General features: G+C 40.3%; 1 pseudogene; it reads left to right on the top strand.

Moving 5' to 3' along the window:
• Positions 1-3,166: 3,166 nt before the first annotated feature.
• Positions 3,167-14,837, top strand: LOC104991364 (annotated as a pseudogene).
• Positions 14,838-24,726: the final 9,889 nt, after the last annotated feature.

Raw genomic sequence — 24,726 nt, 5'->3', positions numbered from 1 at the left:
CCTTGCTCCCCCCATCCCAGAAGTCCCGGGCGAGCCTGCAGGCCCCGACGGCTGGCTCAGGAGCCCCAGTGTGCCTCTGAGGGGCGGTTCCTGACGATCGAGACCCGATGCCTTGGCTGGCTGGCCCGTCCTGGGTCAGGCTGGCATCTTGGGAAAATTACTAACAGCTCCTCTTTCTCTCTTAAAAGAGCTCCAGGTTTGGATGGTAAATTATATGGTCCCTCCACACATATCAAACAGGGGAAACCCAGCCTCGCCTAGCGTAGTATTTTCCTGGGATTCTTTCCAGCAGCAGTTTTAATATTCCTTCACTCTCTTCCTTCCTCAGACGTCTTTCTTTCCAGCCCTTTCTTCCTTCTTTTTCATCAGATAAGGCTTGCACAGCCCGGACAGCCCACCCTCTCACTCCTTACCCACCCCACACCCCTGGGAGCTTCCGCCTCACCTCCTCTTGGGGAGAGTTCAGGAGGGCGCTGCAGGTGAGAGACGGGATTCCGCTGGTTCCCGTTCCAGCGCCAACAGAGAGGCAAGTAGCCTGAAGCCCTGTGTCAGCCGGACGGGCCTGGCTTTCCCGCGGACCTCGGATCTCTCGAAAGAAAGGTCTGTGGAGCACGGCGCCCACCAGGACTTCCTGAAGCCGACGAGGGGCCGTCACCCAAGTGTGGACCCCGGGCTCCTGCAGATAGAAGGAAGAGGAGTGGGGGTTTTCCAGATTCGCCCACACCATGGACTTCCCACAGAGGAAAGCACTGGCCTCTGCGTCTTTCTCATCTAACCTCTCTCCTGGGGAGGCCCTGAACTCAGGGTCCTGATTGCCGCATCTGACGCTCTGGCCTCTCTCCTGGGGACACCCTGAACTCAGGGTCCTGATTCCCAGATCTGACACTCTGGCCTCTCTCCTGGGGAGGCCCTGAACTTATTATCCTAATTTTTGTATCTGAGGCTCCTTCTGCTCTGGTACGCAGGTTGCTTTTTCCTCCACCTTTGGCCCCCTGATTCCAGGACATTATAATCCCCTCCACCCCGCTCATCTTTGGCTGGTACTCACCTTGTGGGAGCCCTTCCTGGGTTTGGCTTCTCATTCTGATGCTTCTCCAAAAACCCAGGCCAGGACTAGGCGCTATCTCAGAGATGACACAGAGGCCACGTCAGCGGCAGAGAGCCTGACATGGTCACAAACAACATGGTCGTGTTCACTGCCTTCTCTCCAAAACTGAGATTTCTCCACAGACGCTACAAAGCAGACGGAGCCCCTGAACTGTTTCGGTGTTGAATTGTGATTCTCCTCACGCCCCTCCCCACCATCCAGTCCCATCCCAGGCTCTCTGCTCTCCTCATCACATTCCCTGTGTGGACTGTGTTAGCCGCTCAGTTGTGTTCGACTCTTTGCGACCCCATGGACTGTAGCCCACCAGGCTCCTCTGTCCATGGGATTCTCCAGGCAAGAGTACTGGAGTGGGTCGCCATTGCCTTCTCCAGAGGATCTTCCTGACCCAGGGATCGAACTCTGGTCTCCTGCCTTGCAGGCAGATTCTTTGCCGTCTGAGTTACAGGGAAGTCTCATCATCTTCCCTACCACCCTCCTACGATGTCTCAACTCTCCATCTCACTTTGCATGTGAGTTGCTAAATGAGTCGATGAATCAGCTTTTGGTTCATAAGCCAACTACCAACACTGACAGTTACAGAACTGAGTTGTCCCATAAGGGCGGGTGGCAGATCAGATGACCCCTGGGGGCAGAAGGCAGGCTGCCTGGATGAAGCCGGCTGGGTGGGAACCAGAGCATCTGGCGGGTGCCTGCCCTGGACAAAGGGTCTAACTGCTGTTCTTTGTCGGTGCAGTGCTGCCAGGAAGGGATGCCGCCTCCAAATGCTAGACCTTTCCAGCTTTCCAGAAAAAGAGACACCTGGATTCTTATGAAAAATCTATTATTTTGAGGGGGGATAAATATTAATGCCTGATTTTAAAACATTTAAATTTCATCCTTAAAACTCGGTGTGAGTAAGATCTGGTTTTCTGGCTGCCAGTTGGCAATGGCTTTTCTAGTGTATTCTCAGACAAATTTTTACATAATTTTAAACACGATTTCCAGATTGAAAAATCCTCTGAGACAACCCAGGGTCAAGGGGTGTGAAATGCTAAAGGATACCCTGGAAATCTACAGATGCTGCTGTTTATGCTTAAAAGTGTCAGTAGCAACAACAGAAATTCCTAGTAAGTGACAGATAGCCACTTAAGAAAATCTTTTACCGAAAGGAGATTTTAAGCATTCTTTAAGAGGTCCACTGTGCATGCTTTTGTGCCTGAACACTTCATTTTTCATAAACAAAAACCCTCTAATTGTCTTGCATTTTAAAATATCTTTGTCAGCGAAGATTCTGAGGAGGCAGTTAGAGGGAAAAATAAAAACACTCTGAAAGTTAGCAGGGACATCAGTTAATCTCTTATCCCTTATGGAGTTTACATTTTGAGTGACGACTAAGGTTATCTACTTTGCAAATACTGTAGCTTTATTTTTGAGCAAGGTGAGAGGAAAGCATATTATTTTCCTCTGTTACTGGACATTATTTTTTCTTTCAAAGAAATCAGGATGCCATGCTTTAACACTTCAACAAATGTAATACGTTGAAATGCAAAGTATTTCAACGTGGGATGGCAAAAATGGTTCAACTGAGTGAAATGCTAGAGGGGGGTTTCTCAACCTCAGTGTGTGCAGCTGACGTTTTGAGTCCCATTATCTTTTGATGCGTGTGTGAGTGTGTGTGTGTGCGTAAGTGTGTGTAGGGGGTTGTCCTGTGCACTGTGGTCTGTTTTGCAGCACCCGTGACCTCTACCCGCTAGATGCCAGCAGTACCCGCCCCAGCTCGTAAAAACAAAAAAGTATTTCCAGACACCACCAAATTTGCCCCCGATTAAGAACCATTGCTCAAGAGGAAATGTACATCACAACTTGGATTCTGATTCTATGAAAATCTTAAAATGGCATTTCACACAAAGGGGAAAAGCATCACCACTGATTTCATCTAAGTCCTCCGGGCACTTCAGTGGGGCTTGGGGAGAGAGGTCTTTGAGGCAAGAGCAGTGAATGCGCACTGACAAGGAAGTTGCTGGGGGCGGGGGCAAGAGGGGTCAACCCTGGATGTGAAATCCACTCTTCTTGACAACGATGCCGCGACAAGCAGGAACCAACAGAGACCTGTCAGGCCAGGCAGCAACATCTGGTAGATCCCAGACTACTTGTGGGGACCTCCAGCCTTCATCTGGCCAAGTGTGAGGCGAATTTTCAACATCTTGAAGAACGGGATGATACCAACCAGTTAGACATTTAATAGGAAATCCTTTCTTTCTTTTTTTTCCCCCCCCATTTTGGAGAGAAAACATTTTTCCAGAAAAACATGAAAGGTTATAATAGTGGTTTGAAATCAGTAAATCTCGATTTTTTTTCTTTGTGGTTATGGAAGAAATCATCAATTCCATTTCTCAATAGAACCTCATAAACACAACAGGCCAAATGCCAGAACAGAAATTAAATGGCTCTGTGAGCCTCAAGGGAAGACATACTTTAAGCATGAAGTATTCACACCAAACCATGAGCGCAGTACATGAAAGAGAATGAGCTAGAGAATGTGCGGTTTGCATTTGCTGTTTTTGACAGCACTGTTTATCAAAATAACTAACAATTTTCAAAGACAAGACTACTTAATTTTTACTCTGTTGCTTTTCTGTCTGGGAGGAACTGTAAAGAATAAGTTCACTAAGTTTTTGGTTGAGTTTTAGTTCATGTAATTTGTTTCATGTTAGATGTTTCAAAACGGCACCCCCTAGTCTTTTCATGGTTTGTTACCTTAAAATAGGGATGATAATGTACTGGTGGGTACGTATCACTCTGCATCTGTCAAAAGCTGTGGAAGGTACAGCACACAGAATGAGCACCAACGTAAAGGATGGTTTAGTTAACAATAGTGTATCAATATTGAGTCATTGGTTGTATCGTATACACCACACTAATGCAAGATGTTAATAATAGGATGGAGTGGAGGGATGTGGGCAGAGGGGGCGTGAGGGAACTCTGTATTTTCTGCGAACTGTCCTTGTAAACTTTAAACTGCTATAAAGACAAGGTTTACTAAATTTGAAAATCTGTTTTGTAAATTTTATAATAAAAGCCCCGAGACAGTTAAAATTCTGTAAATGTCTTTTAAATAGGACTTTTGAGTATCGTTCTGCTACTTGCTTATTTACTGCTGGAAGATAATTGCTCATGATGAAGTAGGGGAGAGAAAGGACTTCCTGCCTTGTTTGAGCGTGGCCAATGACCACTCTCATCCAAACTCCTGGCAAGTACTGTCTAAGTGCTGTGAACAGTGGACCTCAAATTGCATTATATTTATGCATTCTCTTCTTGTCAGTGATTTCACATGCCTTTACGTTTTTCCTTCATGAAATAACTTTTGAAGTAAAATTCACTCACAATTGTTTATAATACATTCTCCGTGACAGGCCAAATTTATTTCTGGTTAACGACATACAGTACTCACTGGAAAAGCAGTTATGATGAATCAAAGAGCTTTTTGTTGGACTTGATCTATGCAACAGCAAACAAGCTGTTGTGCTGAAATATAGTAAATTTGTTTTCTCAGTGGCATTCTATTCACCCTGTCATAAAGACTATTGGTCCCAGTTCTAATCTCTGCAACAGTGGGACGTTTTTCAACACAGAAGCTTCTTGGATGGTTGTCAGAGATTCTCCAGGCTAATTAGATGTCATCTGTCATGGGAAGACTCAGAGCAGAACTTCATACTAGAGGCTCTGAGGGGAAAGAGCAATCTAAAGTCTTAAATGGTCCTTTATTCAGAGGATACACATGTGGTTGAAAGGATAGAACCTACTTTTATGACCACATTAAAAATACTCAGCGCAGCCAAGAGTAAGTGCAATTGGATGTAAGAGAAAGCTAGTGCTGGAAAATACTCCCGAGAGTCCCCTGGACAGCAGGGAGATCCAACCAGTCCATCCTAAAGGAAATCAGTCTTGAATATTCATTGGAAGGACTGATGCTGAAGCGCCAGTACTCTGGCCACCTGATTCGAAGAGCCAGCTCACTGGAAAAGACCCTGATGCTGGGAAAGATTGAGGGCAGGAGGAGAAGGGGACAACAGAGGATGAGATGGTTGGGTGGCATCGTTGACTCAGTGGACATGAGTTGACTTTGAGCAAACTCCGGGCAATAGTGAAGGACGGGGAAGCCTGGACTGCTGCAGTCCGCAGGGTTAGAAAGAGTCAGACGTGACTTAACTACTGAACGACAGCTGTGCTGAAAAGCGGCAAATACTTAGAGCTGGGGGGAACAGAACGAAGTGCAAAACTCGTGGGCTTTGGAGTCCTAGAGACTTGGGTTCTACTCCAGACTGTAGAATCCCAGACAGGTTGCTTCATGTCTCTGGGTTTCCAATCTTGCATCTGTGGAGTGAAGAAAGGAGAGGTCACGTCGTTCAAGAGCTAGATTCATGGTAAGAGTGCAGTAAGTGATGGTTTCATCACTGCCGTTAAGAGTGGTAATAGCAACAGCATAGTAGTAGGGCTTCCCTGCTGACTCAGTGGTAAAGAATCCACTTGCAATGCATGAGACCCGGGTTTGACCCCTGGGTCAGGAAGATCTCCTGGAGAAGGGAATGGCAACCCACTCCGGTGTTCTTGCCTGGAGAATCCCACGGGCAGAGCAGCCTGGTGGGCTACAGTCCATGGGGTCGCAGAGTCAGGCACGACTGACTGACTAACACTTTCACTTAGTAGTAGCTGTAGTTATACAGTCTGAAAAAGAGACTTGTTTCCAAGAAGGTGAGATATCTCAGTGAAAAGTAGGGAGACTGGGTTTCAAGGTGAAAGCTGGTGTTTCCAAAGTAGTGGGAAAGAACGAGGCACATTTTGACTAAGATAGGGAAGTTCCCTTGGGAGATTTACATGAAGTAAAATTAATGCAGTGTAATATCAGTTAGGGAATAATATCTGAAGGTTTGCGGGAGGAGAGCAGATGACAGAAAGACAGTGGGTTCAGGAGTCAGTGAACCTGGGCTCTAAATTACGTTTTTACCTTTAGAGTCCCAATTCCTCTGCTAGCTAACTGAGTGACTCTGGGCAGGACAAGGCCTCTTTGGGACTTAAGTTGTTCACCTGTGAAATGGATCCATGGGTTCAGAGGGTCACTCAAGACGGTGGCAAATAAGAGTCTAAGTCCTTTGGCATACAAGAGGCATGATTAAAGCAGGAAAACAGTTGCTCTACAAGCTATTTCTAGAATTTACTGGAGAGGAAAATAGAGGAGGATCAAGTCAGAGAAAGAGTTATGTTTACAAAATACTGTCACAGCAGGACAACGGGAAGGGAATTACATCAGTTAACCTGGTGCAGGAATGGATATTAAGAGCCCATGAGTTGGGACAATGGGAATAACATGAAAATTACTGAAAGTGAGGGAAAGTAATTATTTGTAGAAGAAAGGGAACATGATAAGCTAATTTTTCAAAGAAGTTAAGTGTCAAGACATGGCAGGAGATCTTTAATATTGACTAATGAGCAATAAATTAGATTTAGTGATTTGATATAAGTAGAATGGATTGTATCACACATTTTAATTACCACTTTATCATATTAAAGATTTCCAAAAACTGACTATAAAATTCATATAAGAGCATAAAGTTCCAAGGATAACCAAGACAAATTTGAAGAAGGAAATATGAAGGAAAGACTTGCCTCATTAGATATCATGAATTACTACAGTGTACACTGTATCGAGTAAAATAATGTGGTGTTAGGGGAAGGTCAACATAGCAGCGAATGGAAAAGAAGCCAGACCTATCACTTAATGGAAATACCTACTCCTACATAAGACCTCAGTGTAAGCAGAGGTGACCTTAGAAACCAGGAGGCATTGTAAGTAGCTTCACTGCCCATGGAAAACTATATAATTAGAACCCGACCTTACATCATACTTCAAAAAAAAAAAAAATCCAAATGAATTAAAGACACAAATGTGAACACACAACTAACTATACCTTTTTATGATGCAGAGAGGGAAGAAATTCTTAAACCAAGCTCAGCAAGTCAAAGATGTAAAGAAAAAGGTTGATGAATCTGACCGCATTATTACAATGAGAATATAAATTACTGGTGAGAATACAGACTTGGCGAGCAATCTGGTGGTGTTCATAAAGATGCACGTTTTCCAGACTCAGAAACTCCAATTGCTGTGATAGACTTGAAAGAAACGTGAACATTTATACAAAAGGAGACAGTCTGCATAGCCTATAAAAGTGAAATATTGGAAGCCACATAAATGCACATCAATAGAAAAATGAATAAGTAAATAGCTATGGCATGTCCCATACTGATTACATTTATTTAAACCTTGATCTACATGGACTGATACAGAAAGAACCCAAAACAAAATAGTGAGTGAAAGAAGCAAGACTGACACGTGATATCAATTACGAACATTTTAAGAACTTACAAAAATAAGTAAGTAAAAATTGGTAAAATATACATTTAGTAAAAACACAGACAATGGATGGGCAGGGTATATGCCTGCTTTGGGGTAGAAGCTATCTCAGAGAGCAACAGAGGGAAGTAACACCGGAAAGTGGTTTAAACCTTCTTTGAGTGTATGTACCTATGTTTATTTTTGAACAATAAAGAAAACCTGTTAGTATCTTAAAATTCTGAGTGCTGGTGGTGAGTGCTTACTGTCTTACTCTTTATACTTGTCTGTTTGCTTGAACTATCCCCAAATAAAGCAGAGTGGGGCAATTTTTATCACTCATAATTTAAGCATTATCTATGTATTTGAATTTTAAGGCATTGTAATTACTGTTTTCTAAGTGTTTGGAAATTTTACTTCAAGCTTTCAAAATGATTTTTTTGTTTGTTTTACTTCTCCACTTCCCAAATTATCGAATAAAAATTACATGGGGGAAAAAAAAACCTGCCATAAAACACTGATAGTTACATCAGCAAAGCATTCTTAACTTTTAACAAGATTTATTTTATGGCTCCACTTCAATTTTGATCAATTAAATGATCAGGGGCCACTACCAATTAAAAGGATTAGTGGGTTAATAAAATTCAATTCACTAAAAGTTACTTTCCAGTGTGTTTCCAGTGTAGAAGGGCTGCGTAAAATGAGGTACACCTGTAAATTCCAAAGTGTAACTTGGTCTCTTGGGACCATGGACCCCTTTGATCTTGTCACAAATTGGCTCCTGGAAACCAGAAGGCCTCCTGGACTCGAGTCTCCAGGGATCTCACCCCTGCAGCATCTCAAAACAAATAAAATGACTGAGACAGATGCTGGACCCAGACAGAATGGCAACCATTTCACAAAATTAACCCCCAGATGATGTGAACAGACAATTCTCCACATGTAATTATGGCTTTTGTTATTTTTCTCCCATGAAAGCTTTCTATTGCTTTGGCTTAAATGCAACAGATAGAGGTATTCAGCCTTGGCTGGCCATATTTCTGATCCATATTTCAATAGATTATCCTGAATTGGCCTCCTGGAAGCATTTATGCTGACCAGTTTTGAAAACCTCTTTGTCAGCCCCTCACCCTTACCTGCTAACGCCCAGCTCTAATGGATGAAAGCAGGGGGTGATGATAATCACTGTCTGCCCTGCCCTGAGTGCATTGCCTGCGTCTGCAAAATAGTCTGTCTGGAGGGGAGGAAAAAAAAGGAAATAAGGAGTGTAATTCAATGAATACTTAGGAACCGAGCTTGAGGGTTTCTTTTTCTGTTTAAAGGAGTAGTGATATCAGAAGCAGGATTATGAAAAAGAAAGAGTTAGTAAAAATAGGATCTTTGTGAATTAGAATAGCAAGACCATTTCAAATTGAATTACACAGGATCATGGCAATTAGAATTGGGAAAGATCTCTCAGTCTTTCTCTGTCAAAGCATGATTACTCCCCACGGGATATTCTCCCGAGCTCAGTCCAGTCCAATTTTAAATGATTCAAGTGATGGGGCCTCCTTCGCTTCTCTTGGGATATCCCTTCACAGTCTGAAACAGCTAACAGCTAGGGAGGCCCCGGCGTATACATATGTCCTTTTTCCATGATTCTGTTCTGTGCGTCCCCAATCCACCTTAAAACTGTCTGAATTTAATTTTAAATGGGTACAACCTACATTTAAATGATTAAACCCAGCTGAGTCTGGGTCTTTTTGGATAGGCTGACTCTCTCTCTCTCTTTCACACATACACACAAGTATACACACACACACACACACACGAGCTCATGACACAGTCACAGTGTATTTATGGGAAACAATTAATAAAGATCCTTACATTTTATGTCATTCACTGATAAAACAATGTGAAAACTCAATAACCTACTGCTTTTCAACTGACAGAGGAGCAACAAACTGTAAACCTAAGTGCTCCTTCACTTTGTGAATATTATATTTATTGTACATGAGTAAAATAATACGATCTTCTAATATAGTGCTTACTATAGCTTATTCAGTATAAAGGATACAGATATGCAATATGGTGCTAATGCCATAAGTAAATTTATAGAAATCATTTTATTCAAACATTTTTTTTCATCCATTCAAACAATAGGGGATTCATACTTTCTATGTAGATGGGCTCATTCCAACACTAAATTTGGTTTGAGATTTGAGTAAGTTGTAGGGCCTAGGGGAACAGCTTGGGGTGTTCAAGGTTAATGGAGGTTGCTTAAGGGTATTTAAATTTGATCAAGGATTTTATATAGCTTTCCATGTCCTTTCCAAAGAGCTGCCCTAAAGTATTTTTCACACCTGTCAATCAACCAACCAATATCCAATCAGGTAGGAAAATGAGTACCCTGGGAAAACGAGAAAAAAATAACTTGCGCTTTCTTTAAAGAGATGGAATCTACTGTTTCTGTGGGCACAGTTTTTGATGCCATCAGTTCATGAAATTTTGAGCTGAAAAGAGTCTTAGAGCTAGGAATCTTTGAGCTAGAATCAGCTAGCTCAGTGATTATACAGTCATGATCTAGAAAAATTATAAAGAGAGTCTGTGCAGCAAATTAAACTTTTGAATGTCAGTTGGGTGAGTTTTAACTATGTGGATTGAACATGCTTTTACATCAAGCACCTCCATAAATCTTGTGAAAATTACAAGAAAGAAGTTTAAAAGAACAGAGAATGTAAGAAAGGAGAGTAGCCAAGGAGACATTCCTTGGCTATGCAGATTGCTTTTGAAGATGAGAGCAAATACGGCAGTAACTGAGTGATTTGAATGGAGGAAGCTAACAATAGCTAATGATTTTTGAGCATTTATTATGTGTTAAGTATCAACATAAAAGTTCCGCATAGTTTAATTCAGGAAGCTCTCACAACAATGCTATAAAGTTGAGTAGTATTGCTATCTCCATGTAACAGGTGATGCTTCTGATGTGATAGGTTAGTTAGGGAGCTGTTAAGTGACAGAAACTTGTAAGTCAACCCGGAGAATCTCACTCCCGCAGCTGCGAGAGGGGAATACCAGGGACGAGCAGGGCAAACTGCCCCACACGACCCCCTCAGAAGCTCGGTGGGAGAGGGAGTGAGCAGGAGGCCTGAATGATGCGTGACAGACCATCGAGAACGTCCTTAGGCCACAGTCTCCCCTCTGTCACATCAGATGAAAGGAGATGCTAAACATCCAAGTGGATCAGAAGATTGGAGGAGGCTTTGTGGTAGAAAGTGAGTGTCCTTGAAAAAATACTCACAACACCTGGCCTTATGGGTTCCCACAAAAAAGCCAGAGAGCCAACAAACCCCCACACAGTGATGCCTGTTTATCAGTTACCCACGTAAGCAAAGTGCTTAAAATCAGGTTTTACTGCCTCTTTCTTGATATCTGTTTCTACTGACTGCTTTATCTCTTACCAATAGGTTGCGTTTCTCTTGCTTTCTCTGTGTCTCATTTTTCACTGAATGCCAGTGTGTGCAGAAGACCAATGGAGACTTGAAAATTTCATCTGAATATCCATATTTTAAAAAAGAACCTTGACTTCTACCTTACCCCATACACAAAATTATAAATATGGATCATAGACCCAAATATAAAATGATAAAGCTTTTAGAAGAAATCACAGGAAAATATCCTCAGGACCTTAAAGTAGCAGAGCTTTCTCAAGGGGCACAAAACGCTCTGTCATAAAAGGGCAAACGGATACACTGGATTTCATCAAAATTAAGGAACTTGGTTCACAAAATGCAACATTAAGAAACTGAAAGATAAAGATACAAACAGAAAATGCAATATAAATCTGTACTACAGATAAATGACAAAATACTTATGAGAATATGAAAAGCATTCCTTGAAATAAACAAGAGACAAGACAACCCAACTTGTAAAAATTAACTGAAATACTTGAAAATAAGCAACGCAAAAGAGTGCATCCACATGTCCAATCATGTCTGACTCTTTGTGACCCCACGGACTGTAGCCCACCAGGCTCTACTGTCCATGAAATTCTTTAGGCAAGAATACTGGAGTGGGTAGTGGGTTGCCATTCCCTTCTCCAGGGGATGTTCCTGATCCAGGGATCGAACCCAGGTCTCCTGCATTGCAGGCAGATTCTTTACTGTCTGAGCTACCAGCGAAGCCCCAAATGTCCAATAAGCATAGGAGAAAAAAAAGTCAACATCACTAGACATCAAGGATACATAATTTAAAATGACAATGGAATATCACTGGTAAACTTCCAGAATGGCTAAAATTAAGAAGAGTGACTATATTAAATTTGGGTGAGACTTATGAGCAATTTAAACTCATATATTGCTAGTTGATGTGAGTAGAAATTGATGTAACCACTTGGGAGAACTGCTTGGCAGTATCTGCTAAGTCTAAATATATAACTATTGTACAAGTCAGCAATTCTAGTCCTAGATGTATACTCAAGAGAAATGAGTTTATATGTATACCAAAACATATGTAAAAAATATTAACAATAACTTTATATATAATAGCTTCAAGTTGGAAATAATCAGGATATCCATCAGTGGGAAAATGGATAAAGAAAGTGTAGTATATTTACATGGTGGAATAGCAAACATTCTTTTTTTTTAAGTTTTAAAAAAGAATAAACTACTACTGTGTACAACAACATGGATAAATCTGCCAGGCAGTATTTTAGTGAAAGGCAGGTGTAAAAACATATATACTACGTAATTCAATTTACATGAGGTTTAAGTACAGGCCACACATACATTTATGGCATTGAAGTTACAATAGTGATCACCTCTCTGGGAGTCTTATTTGCAATGCTATGATGTTATCTTGGCCATCTGTTGGTTACTTGAGTTCTTACATGTGTAAAAATTCATCACGTATATTTACTATCAATGCACATTACTGAATATACACTATTCTCAAGGAACACTTTTAAAAGGCTAAAAACAAGGTCAGCTAGGATCACAACATATGTGAAGAAACCTTTAAAATAGAACCTTGGGCTTCCCTTGTGGCTCAGTTGGTCAAGAATCTGCCTGCAATATGGGAGACCTGGGTTTGATCCCTGGGTTGGGAAGATCCCCTGGAGAAGGGAATCTCCACTCCAGTATTCTGGCCTGGAGAATTCCATGGACTGTATAGTCCGTGGGGTCCCAAAGAGTGGGACATGACTGAGAGATTAAAAAAAAAAATGAAACAAAGCTATCATTTTTTCCAGAAAGTCAATGGGATTTACATACATTCATGAAATAGAAAGCAGAGGAGTTAAAACCATAAAACAAAAAACAGAAAAAAAGAAATAGGTTTCTTTGGTCGGGGGGGTGGGGGGTGGGGAGGAGATAAAATGTAAAAATTTCATAGAAAATAAAGTGGAAGAAATTATCTAGAAAGCAGAATAAAATGTTGGGAGATAGTCAATAGAAGTTACCAGGTTTTTAAACAATTTAGTTACTCCAGACAAAAATGCTCATCTCAGGACGTGGCCTTCATGATTTCAGTCTGACCTTGGGACAGCCTGGAAATATTTTCCTGCAACAAGCTGCCCGGTGACTTCAACAGAGTATGTTTGATTTTTTGTGAAATTATATTAACTCGGCGTGCTCACAACTATTTCCTCAGCTGTGATTGGCAAATACAACATTTTGAAGACAATTGACGAAGCAGATTCATTAATCTTTATTTCAGTTTGTTCGGGAGAGGAAACATTTCAAAACAATAGGTCTATATGAGAGGGGGAAAATAACAAATATTGTCCCAACAGCAACAAAATAATAAGAGAGGTGGGAATAGTTGAACACTGACCTTTTGCTATATTCCAGTTATCAGTCAACCCTGTGTATTTATCCATGTGAGAGCAGTGTATGTTATCATTTCAAAATCATTTCTGCTTTTCTCTTCTCTTAAATAATGTACATTCTAGAAAATTTGGATAATACAGTGAAAACACAGAAAAATCAACGAGGATCCTTCTGCATACAGATAATCACTATTGATTGAGACTTAGTTTAAAATCCTTGTTGTCTTTCTTCTCTTTTACTATACATACATATATATATGTAAATATATTGATATATCTCAATATATATCTATATTGATATATCTTTATATATAAAGATAAAACTTTATCATACAAGCAAGATAAAAATCAAGCTTTATCATACAAACAAGACTGGACTATTTGTAAATATATAATACATATATAATACGAAATTATAATACATTTTTGGCGCCAAAATCAAGGGGGATAAAATCAAGCTTTATCGTACAAGCAAGACTGAATTATGTGTAAACGAAATAATACATTTTGGCGCCGCGGCAGCACACTGAGCGCCATAGCTCCAGCGGAGGGGCAAGCAAGGGCCCGCCGGCACCTGGCAGCTCCGTACCTCGCAGAGCAAAAATAAACACGCGCTAAGAAGCCCGGGGGCAAAATGCCATCATATGCATTCTTTGTGCAAACTCGCCGGGAGGAGCACAAGAGAAGCATCCAGATGCTTCAGTCAGCGTCCCGGAGTCTTCTGAGAAGTGCTCTGGAGGTGGAAGACAGCGTCTGCTAAAGAGAAGGGAAAATTCGAAGACGTGGCAAAGGCAGCCCAGGCCGGTTACAAGAGAAAAGAAAATGTATACCCTGCTACAGGGGGAACGGAAAAGAAGTTCAGGATCCTGGTGCACCCAAGAGGCCTCCTTCAGCCTTTTTTTTTTGTTCTGAGCATTATCCAAAAAGCAAAGGAGAACATCTTTGCAACGCCATTGGTGGCGTTGCAAAGAAACGGGGAGAAATGTGGAATAACACTGCTGCAGATGGAAGGGCTGATGCTGAAGCTGAAGCTCCAACACCTTGGCCACCTGATGCCAAGAGCGGACTCGTTGGAAAAGACCCTGATGCTGGGAAAGACTGAAGGCAGGAGGAGAAGGGGACGGCAGAGGATGAGATGGTTGGATGGCATCACCGACTCGACGGACATGACTTTGAGTAGACTCCGGGAGTTGGTGATGGACAGGGAGGCCTGGCGTGCTGCAGTTCATGGGGTCGCAGGGAGTCAGACACGACTGAGCGACTGAACTGATGCTGATACTGACAGATGACAAGCAGCCTTATGAGAAAAAGGCTGCAAACCTGAAGGAAAAGTCGAAAAGGATATTGCTGCCTACGGAGCTAAAGGGAAACCGGACACAGCAAAAAAAAAAAAAAAAGGAGGGGCGGGAGGAGGGGAGTGGAGGAAAGTCCTCAGGGCTGAAAAAAGTTGGGGAGAGGAGGAAGAGGAGGACCAGGGGGAGGATCAGGGGGAGGAAGAAGACGAAGAGGAAGAAGATGGTGAATAAGTTGGTGCTCATGCAATTGCTTTTTTTCATTGTCTATAAAACATTTAACCCCCCATAATCAACTCACTCCTTTTAAAGAAAAAAACTGAAATGTAAGGCTGTGCTAAGATTTGTTTTTAAACTGTACAGTGTCTTTTTTTGTATAGTTAACACACTACCAAGTGTGTCTTGAGATAGCCCTGTCCTTGCCGTATTTTCCATAGCACCTTGCCTGGCGCAGTGTATATGGAGCTTTAGAGCTCGTTCTTGGTGGTGTACAGTACGCATTAGTTACATATGGGGACGGTAGTTTTTTCATCTTCAGTTGTCTCTGATGAAGCTTATATGAATAATTTTTCTTCTGTTAATTGAATACCATTCTGTAATTGAAAAAAAGAAAAAAGTTGCAGCTGTTTTGCTGACATTCTGAATGCTTATAATTAAATACTATTTTTATTAAAAAATAATACTGTGGACATTTTCCTAAGTATACAATCACCTTTAATTAATAATATTTCACAATATGATGGTCCATGATTTATGTACCATTATCCTGTTGTCATTTAGTTTGTTTCAGTTTTAAAATATTACAAGTGATACAAATCATAACAATGATATAAAATATTTGTACATGTTAAAGGAATCTAATTCTTATTGCCAAAATGCCTTGAGAAATGTTACCTAAATTTACACTTATACCAGACACAGCAGAAAGTGCCAGGTTCACTGAGCTTGAGCCAAATCCAGAAATTTTCATTTTTATAAAATCCTCAACATTAAAATAGAAAAAAAAAAAGGTAACATTGCTTTTTAAATCTGAATGTCTATGTTTCTAATATTATTGAACATCTCTTCATATGATTGCTGGCATTCTAATTTCCTTTTTTTCCCCAAGTTTTGATTGATTTGATATTTCTTCTTTTTTCTTATTAAAGTGTAAGAGCCATCATGCTGTTGCTGCTGCTTAGTCACTAAGTTGTGTCCGACTCTTTGTGACCCCGAAGACTGTAGCCCGCCAGGCTCCTCAGTTCTTGGGATTCCCCAGGCAAGAAACCTGGAATGGGTCACCATTTCCTTCTCCAGGGGATCTTCCCAACCCAGGGTTCCAACCTGTGTCTCCTGCTTGGCAGGTGGATTCTTTGCCACTGAGGCACCTGGAAAGCTCTAAGAGCTTTAATAAGTCAAGGCTAAGACCAATAATTTTCAAATGCTTTTTTTCTCTTTTGCTGTTGTTTTTGTTTGGCAAATTATGCACATCTGTATGAAGGAACATGTGTGATGGGACGGTAAGTAGAAAAACAAGGGTCAGAGGAGTCAACAGTTCATGCTGCCTTAAGCGTGGACATCGTCAAAGACGGCAGCAGTAAGTCCAGAAGGAAAAGAAGGTCAGAAGCAAGTAGTTGTCATGGATAAGATGTACTTTCAGGAGTTTTCCATGTTATTTTTATTACATTAGTGGAGGATTAGTGGGATAAAGGTTCTCTCAAAATCTTCTGGAAGCCAAATCTTTAGATGATGATAGAAATCTTTCTTTTGCAGAATGAGCAAGTCTTTCGGCTAGACGTAGACAAAAGCTTTTGCTCAGCATGGTGTAATAACTCCAGTAGGCCCACAGCAGCCAAACTAAGTCTGTCTCAAAGTATCTTATTACAATAAAATCAAATTTAACCTCCTCAACCCAAGACACAAATCACTCACTTTTCTTTCAAACAATTTGTTAATATATTATCATAAATGCTATCTGTCACAAGACTGATAGTTGTCAGTAGCTCAAAAATATGAATAAAATTGAAAATGAATCTGAATGTGGGAACTATAACAGCATTTCATAGAGAGGTGATGATAATAAGAGGTTGTGGCAGACACGAAAAATTCTCAGGAATAGGGAAATCAAGAAAACGTTCTTCAAATTGAATAAGCTCCCAAATCAGTCTCACCAGACTTATATTCCCACCAAACCTAGCAGTCAATAAAACACTTATTGGCCCCTGGTAGTCTGTAGAAATGGAAAATTGGGTTTACCTTGTGAATTTTTATATTGCAAAGTTTGTATCAAGTTGCAGAGTGTAATTTCAAAATGACACAATCTGAGTTTATATTTCTTTCCAAATGATACTTGAGACTTTTGTTACCATTTCTCCAACAATATAAAAAATAGTCTCACCTGAATTTTAAGGTGCAATTTTAACCCCTAACTAAGATCAATAAACACAATGTCTTTTAAAAGATCCAAGTCAATGTATTTCAGATAAAAGAAGTTTCATTATATCTCTTTCACATTTTCTGGTTTGAAAAACAGTATTGCATGCAATTGTTCTGAAGGATCTCAAGGGTGTTAGGCTGAGTATAAAAAAAGTCAGTCTCAAAAGTTATATACTTTATGATTCTATTTATGCAGCATCCTTGAACTGACAAACCATGGGCTTGGAGAAGAGATTAGGGGTTGTTGAGGGATGGGGGGCGGTGGGTGTGGCTAACAAAGGGACAGCAGAAGGGAGTTTCTTTGCACCATATCTTGATTGTGGCAGAAGTTACAGAAATCCATACACGGGACAAAACTGCAAGAACTATACACACGCACAGAGCAATAAGTACACGTAAAACCCGGTGAGACCGAACACAATCTGCAGCTGCTGAACTAACACACTCAGGTCAGTGTCTTGGTGTTGCTATTGGGCCACAGCCGTGTCACATGTCGCCTTTGGGGGAGACTGGATGAAGGGCTCACAGAACTCTGTGCATGGAGTTTGCAACTGTCAGTGAGTTTAACTGTTTAAAAAGTGTTTTCAAAACCATGTTTTCCGCTCATCCTCGTGCTTAACCTTATATAGACGATTGTCAGAGAGGAAGTGAATTAGAACTCTTAGCAGCCAAACTACATATCACAAAAATCCATGCACTAACAGTAATTCATTCTACTCATTGGCGAGTACCTCAGGTTCTCATTCAGTGCCTAATTGCTCTTGCTTTAAACACATTTCTGAGACAGTGGGTAGTTTGTCATTCACAACTAGAGCAGATACAATCAGTCAGCAGTCATCTATTCATTAATTTATGTTTATTCATTATTTTGCTGATTATGCCATGTAATGTGATAAGCATGGTGTCCTGATGAATGACAATTTTTGCCCCCAAGAAACTTATGACTTAGATTGGTGATTTCTACACAGAGGGGTAGAGATAAATGAAGAAATATGTATCAGAAAGTTACAAGCTTTCAAAATACATACTACCCCATCCCCCAAACTCTTAAACATCCCTTAGGAAGACATCCTTCTGCCTCCTAGAATAGAGGGATGATGACAAAGGGGAAGCGGGGAGAAGTGAAAATAGATGGGACCAGATCAGGAAATACCTTATAAGTGGGAGCTTTGGAAGGTATCCATATTGCAAGGGGGCACTATTGAAGGGTTTAGGCAAAGGGTGAGGCAAATAATCAAATTTATAGTATTTTTCAAGATTTCACAAACTTCAGTATGCAAGTCTGGAGGGTTGATGACTAAAGAGATGTTGCAATAATTTTTATATGACTACTTAATGGCTGTGGGGATGAAGATAAGCAGACACATTTTTTAACTCATTAGGAGGAATATTTGACAGGACTTGGTGAGCAGCTATTCCTCATATCCATAGAGATGGAAGTAGCCAAAGATGACCTATAAAGAAAGCTGACTGCCTAAGAATTGATGCTTTTGAACTGTGATGTTGGAGAAGATTCTTGAGGGTCCCTTGGACTGCAAGGAGATCCAACCAGTCCATCCTAAAGGAGATCAGTCCTGAATATTCATTGGAAGGACTGATGCTGAGGCTGAAACTCCAATACTTTGGCCACCTGATGCAAAGAACTGACTCCTTAGAAAAGACCCTGATGCTGGGAAAGATTAAAGGTGGGAGGAGAAGGGGATGACAGAGGGTGAGATGGTTGGATGGCATCACCAACTCAATGAACATGAGTTTGGGTAAACTCTAGGACTTGGTGATGGACAGGGAAGCCTGGCGTGCTGCAGTCCATGGGGTCGAAAAGAGTAGGACACGACTGAGCAACTGAACTGAACTGAACTGAAAGATGACCCATTGCAGGGTGGAGAGGTTAATGACTGGAAGAGACATAGGAGGACTTCTAGGCTTCTGGTAATGTTTTGTTTCCTGACTTGGGGGCTAGTTAAATTGATATATTTGAGCTTCCCAGCTGGCACAGTGGTAAAAGACCCGCATGCCAACACAGGAGATGTAAGAGGTGCAAGTTCTATCCCTGGGTCAGAAAGATCTCTTGGAGCAGGAAACAGCAACCTGCTCCAGAATTCTTGTCTGAAAAATTCCATGTATAGGAGCCTTGTAGGCTACAGACCATGGGGTCACAAAAAGACAGACATGACCAAGCAACTGAGCATACAGATACACAAAATTGATATATTTACTCTGTGAAAATTCATTCAGCTTGTGCAGTTATGATCTGTGCATTTTGTTTCTGTGTGTGATAAACTATGATCAAGATTTTTACATAAATTATGACATCTTAGCAAAAATGCACTGAAATGTATATGATTTGCATGTTAATGAAATATATTCAATTGAGCATCACATAGGAAGAAAAAAAGATAAATTTAAAAAATGTCCTTGTTGTAGTATTGTCTTTAAAAGCAAATATATATTTGCAAATGAAAGAAATAATTAGGCTTTGGGGCTGTCAACTGTCACATTCAACAGGCTGAAAAAAATTGGCAGCTTTTAAAGTACGTATTTCGTATTAGACCTACAAAGACTGACAAAAGTTTTCTTACTGACCTTTGCTAAAGATGAACATGGCTTCCTTTAACATCATCTAGAGACAATTCTAGAGAAGGCAATGGCAACCCACTCCAGTACTCTTGCCTGGAGAATCCCATGGACAGAGGAGCCTGGTAGGCTGCAGTCCGTGGGGTCACTAAGACTCGGACACGACTGAGCGACTTCACTTTCACTTTTCACTTTCCTGCATTGGAGAAGGAAATGGCAACCCACTCCAGTGTTCTTGCCTGGAGAATGCCAGGGACGGCGGAGCCTGGTGGGCTGCCGTCTATGGGGTCGCACAGAGTCAGACACGACTGAAGCGACTTAGCAGCAGAGACAATTCTAGATTTACCTATAAAATTAGGTACAGGGACTTTGTGTTTCTCATTAATGTAAGGAGCTTAGAAGATGCCGTTTGATCCTAACATCAAGTATAAAGGTGAACAAAACTGAAAAATTAACAACTCTTCCTAGATCTGCCAGAGAAATGAGGTCATAGGTAAACCCCTGCCCCCCAAAATGGAGACAGGCAAGTTCAGAGACTCCCAACTTGCTGAAGGCGGAACTTCGGAAGAACCAGTGCCAGGGTTAGAAAACCTAATTGAAGAATTGCTGGAGGCTCAGTGTGGACAAGTCTGGGCCCAGTCATAGAAGGTACAATATTTTCATTGGTCGTACCTACCAGGTCTTCATATCGACTATTAGAGAAAAATCTCTCCTTGTGCTTCTGTCAAGGGGAGAGGAAAATAAACCATTTTGAAATACAGCAGAACATTCTGTTTTTCTTAATATGGCCTTGCCCTAGTAGAAACTATTTTACCTGAGCCACTGTTATCAGAGCATAGCCTACCTGGGGGAAGTGACATAGCTAAGTGCAGCCCCCTGTACCCATTCAGATTCATCAAAGAAAGGAAGAGAGGGAGGCAGGGAGGGAGAGAGAGGTGCATTGGTGAAGCACACAGTCCAGAAACACAGGCTCACCAAAGGCTAAGATCTAATCGTAAAACTAGGAAATGCTTTCCTCCACCCTTGCCTTGCCACTACATTATTAAAGGCTTAATTACTGCAGTTCTGCTTCCCAGTACATCTTGGACAATATTCAACAAAAACATTATAAGGCATACTAAAAGACAAAAAAAATCAATTGGAAGAAACTGAACAAGTGTTAGAACCAGAGTCAGATATGGTGAGAATGTTAGAATTATCAGACAGGAATTTTTTTTTTTACAATTATGATTAATATGCTAAGGGATTTAATGGAAAGAGTAGACAACATGTAAGAACAGATAGATAATGTGATCAAAGAGAAATTCTAAGAAAGAATTCTTTAAATGCTAGAGATTAAAAATACTACAACACAAATTAAGAATGCTTTTGATCGGCTCATTAGTAGGCTAGATGTGGCTGAGGAAAGAATCTCTGAGCTTGATGATATGACAATAGAAACTTCTAACACTGAAAATCAAACAGAAAAAAAAAACTCAATTAGAATAAAATATCCAAGGATTCTAGGAAAACTAAAAAATGTACAATATATGCATAAGATTATCAGAAGGAGAAGAAAAAGAAAAAGGGAAAGAAGATATGACTAAGACACCAAACCACAAATCCAAGAAATTCAGAGAATACTAAGAAAGATAAATACTAAAAAACCCTACATCTGTGCATGTCATGTTGAAGCTTCAGAAAATTAAAGATGAAGAAAAAAATCTTGAAAGAAGCCAGAAGGAGGAATATGCCTAGTTGATAGAGGAGCAAGTATAATTACATCCAACTTCTCAAAAATCATGAAGGCGAGAAGAATATTTAAGTAAAATATTTAAGGTTGAGAGAAAAAAATCCACCACCACAGAATTCCATACCCTGCTAAATTATCTTTCAAACTGAATAAGAAATAAAGACTTTCTCTGACAAACAAGAGTGAAAGAAAAATTTTGCCAGTAGACCTGCCTTATAAGAAATGTTAAAAGAAGCTCTTTTAAAGTTTTAGAATTTTTTTCTAAAAGAACAAAAATTATATAGGTCAGAAATTTGGATCTACATAAAGAAAGAAAGAATAAGTGAAACTAAAATAAAAAAAAATTCTCATTCTTAATTCATCTAATAGATAATAGTTTATTCAAAATAATAATAACAATAATGTATTTAGATATACATAATAATACATAATTATATATAACCATATGTAATCCATAATTATATTTGTGTACATATATGACTCTGTATCGGAGAAGGCAATGGCACCCCACTCCAGTACTCTTGCCTGGAAAATCCCATGGACAGAGGAGCCTGGTGGGCTGCAGTCCATGGGGTTGCTAAGAGTTGGACATGACTGAGTGACTTCACTTTCACTTTTCACTTTCATGTATTGGGGAAGGAAATGGCAACCCACTCCAGTGTTCTTGCCTGGAGAATCCCAGGGATGGGGGAGCCTGGTGGGCTGCCGTTTATGGGGTCACACAGAGTCAGACATGACTGAAGCGACTTGGCAGCAGCAGCAGCATGACTCTGTATACTTATGTAAATATGAAAAGAATGACAGCAATGAAGCAAGGGACAGGAGACAATGGGCAAGGAGACATTAGGAACATTTTTTATTATAAAGCACACACACTATGCATGGAGTAGTATAGTGTTATTTGAAAGTATATTTGGATTAGTTTTAAGTATGTATTGTGAATTCTGGGATAACCACTGGATAAAGCTTTTAAAATGTATAACTCATATGCTAAGAATGGAGAGAAATGGAATTAAAGTGCTCAATTAAAACCACAAAAGGCAAGAAAAGCCTGGAAAACAATAATAGGAACAAAGAACAAAGGCAACAAAAAGAAAGTAACAAAAATAGTAGATATGGATCTACCTTATCAATAATTGAACATCAATAGTCTAAATACACCAACTAAAAGACTGTCAAGATGGATCAAAAAACATTTCTCAGAAAATCCGCTTTCAGTATAAAGGCATGTACATATCAAAACTAAACGAATGGAGAAAGATCAAAAGAAAGTGGGAGTATGTTTCAAATTTCAGATAGAACCGATATCAAACAAGAAAAGTTACTGGGGATCAAAAGGGACACTGCAAAATAATACTTCAAAGAAGACAGAGCAATTCTAATGTATATATACCTAGTAACAAAGCTTTAAAATACCTGAGGCAAAACTGAAAGATCCACAAGGAGAGACAGATGAATCCGCTATTATAGCTGGAGACTGTGATACACTTTTGTCAGAAATAGATCCAACAGGCAGAAAATCAGTAAGGATAAAACTGGACTCAACAGCATTGTTGACAGCTGTAGACTAATGCATCCAATTACTAATGTTGCACACTCTTCTCAAGCTTACATGAAACATCCGCCAGAATACAGCACATCCTGGGCCATGAAGCACACCTGTGTGCTGTGCTCAGTCACTCAGTCGTGTCCGACTCTGTGTGACCCCGTGCGCTGTAGTGCACCAGGCTCCTCTGTCCACGGGATTCTCCAGGCAAGAATACTGGAGTGGGGTGCCACGCCCTCCTCCAGGGGATCTTCCCGATCCAGGGATCGAACCCAGGTCTCCCACATTGCCGGCGGATTCTTTACCATCTGAGCCACTAGGGAAGCCAAAGAACACACGTGAACACATTTAAAGAACAGAAGCATAAACTCTCTTCTCTCAACTACAACGGAATCAAACTAGAAATCATTAACCAAAGGCTAACTGGAAAATCCCAAGTATTTGGAGATTAAGCAACATACACCTAAATAATATCCAGCTCAAAGAAGAAGCCTCAAGATAAGTTAAAAAATATTTTGAATGAAATGAAAACACAACCCATCAGTATCTATGGGATGCAGCAAAAGCAGTGCTAAAACAATATCTATAGCGTTAAAGGCAGGTATTAGAAAACTAGAAAGATTTATAACCTATAATCTAAGCTTCAATCTTAGGGGACTACAAAACAAAGAGAAAAGTAATCCAGAGTAAGCAGAACAAAATAAATAATAAAAATTAGAGCAATAATGAAATTGAAAACAGGAAATCAATAGATAAAATCACTAAAACCAAAAGCTAGTTCTTTGAGAAGATAAACAAAATTAGCAAACCTTTAGCCAGATGCATCAAAAAAAAAAAAAAAAAAAACAGGGAGAGAGAGAGAGAAGACACGACTGATACCAGATGATGTTAGAAGTGAAAGTGGGAACACCATTATGGATCACATGAACATTAAAAGGAAGATAAAGAAATCCTAGGAACAACTCTACCCTACAAACTTGATAACCTTCATGAAACAATCCCCTTGTTTGAAATATACAATCTGCCAAAGCCTACACAAGGATAAATAGACAATCTCAATAGGCCTATATCTATTAAAGAAATTGAATCAATAATTAATCTTCCAAAATAGAAATCATCAAAACTGGATGAATTTACTGGTGAGTTATATCAGATAGTTGGGCTTCCCTGGTAGCTCAGCTGGTAAAGAATCCGCCTGCAATACAAGAAACCCTGATTAGATTCCTGGGTCAGGAAGATCCACTGCAGAATGGATTAAGCTACCCACTCCAGTATTCTTGGGCTTCCCTGGTGGCTCAGACAGTAAAGAATCCCCTGCAATGTGGGAGACCTGGGTTCAATTGCTGGGTCTGGAAGATACCCTGGAGAAGGGAATGGCTACCCACTCTAGCATTCTGGCCTGGAGAACTCCAGTGGACAGAGGAGCTTAGCAGGCTACAGTCCATGTGGTCGCTAAGAGTCACACATAACTGAGCGACTTTCACTTATACCAGATATTTAAGGAAGAATGTACGCTACTTCTCTACAATTTCTTCCAGAAAATAAAAGCAGAAAAAATACTTCCTAACTCTTCTGAGAGACCAGCATTAGCCTGATAAAATCAGCCAAAGACATTATAAGAAAGCTATAGATCAATATCTTTCATGCATATAGATGCAAAAATCCTCAACAAAACATTAGCAAATCAAATCCAATAATGTATTTTAAAAAATTATACACCATGATGAAGTGGGATTTATACCAGGATGCAAGGTTGGTCAATATTTGAAAATCAATTGAGGTAATCCATCAAATCCACAGGCTAAAGAAAGAAAGTCACATGATCATATTAATTGATGCAGAAAAAGCATTTGTCAAAATCCAACACATACAAATGACAAAATTTT

This window comes from Bison bison, unplaced genomic scaffold (assembly GCF_000754665.1).
Source record: "Bison bison bison isolate TAMUID 2011002044 unplaced genomic scaffold, Bison_UMD1.0 scf7180017864189, whole genome shotgun sequence".
NCBI classification, from domain to species: Eukaryota; Metazoa; Chordata; class Mammalia; order Artiodactyla; family Bovidae; genus Bison; species Bison bison.
Note: the sequence above shows the minus strand (reverse complement) of the source record. Positions and strands in the feature narration are given on the sequence as shown.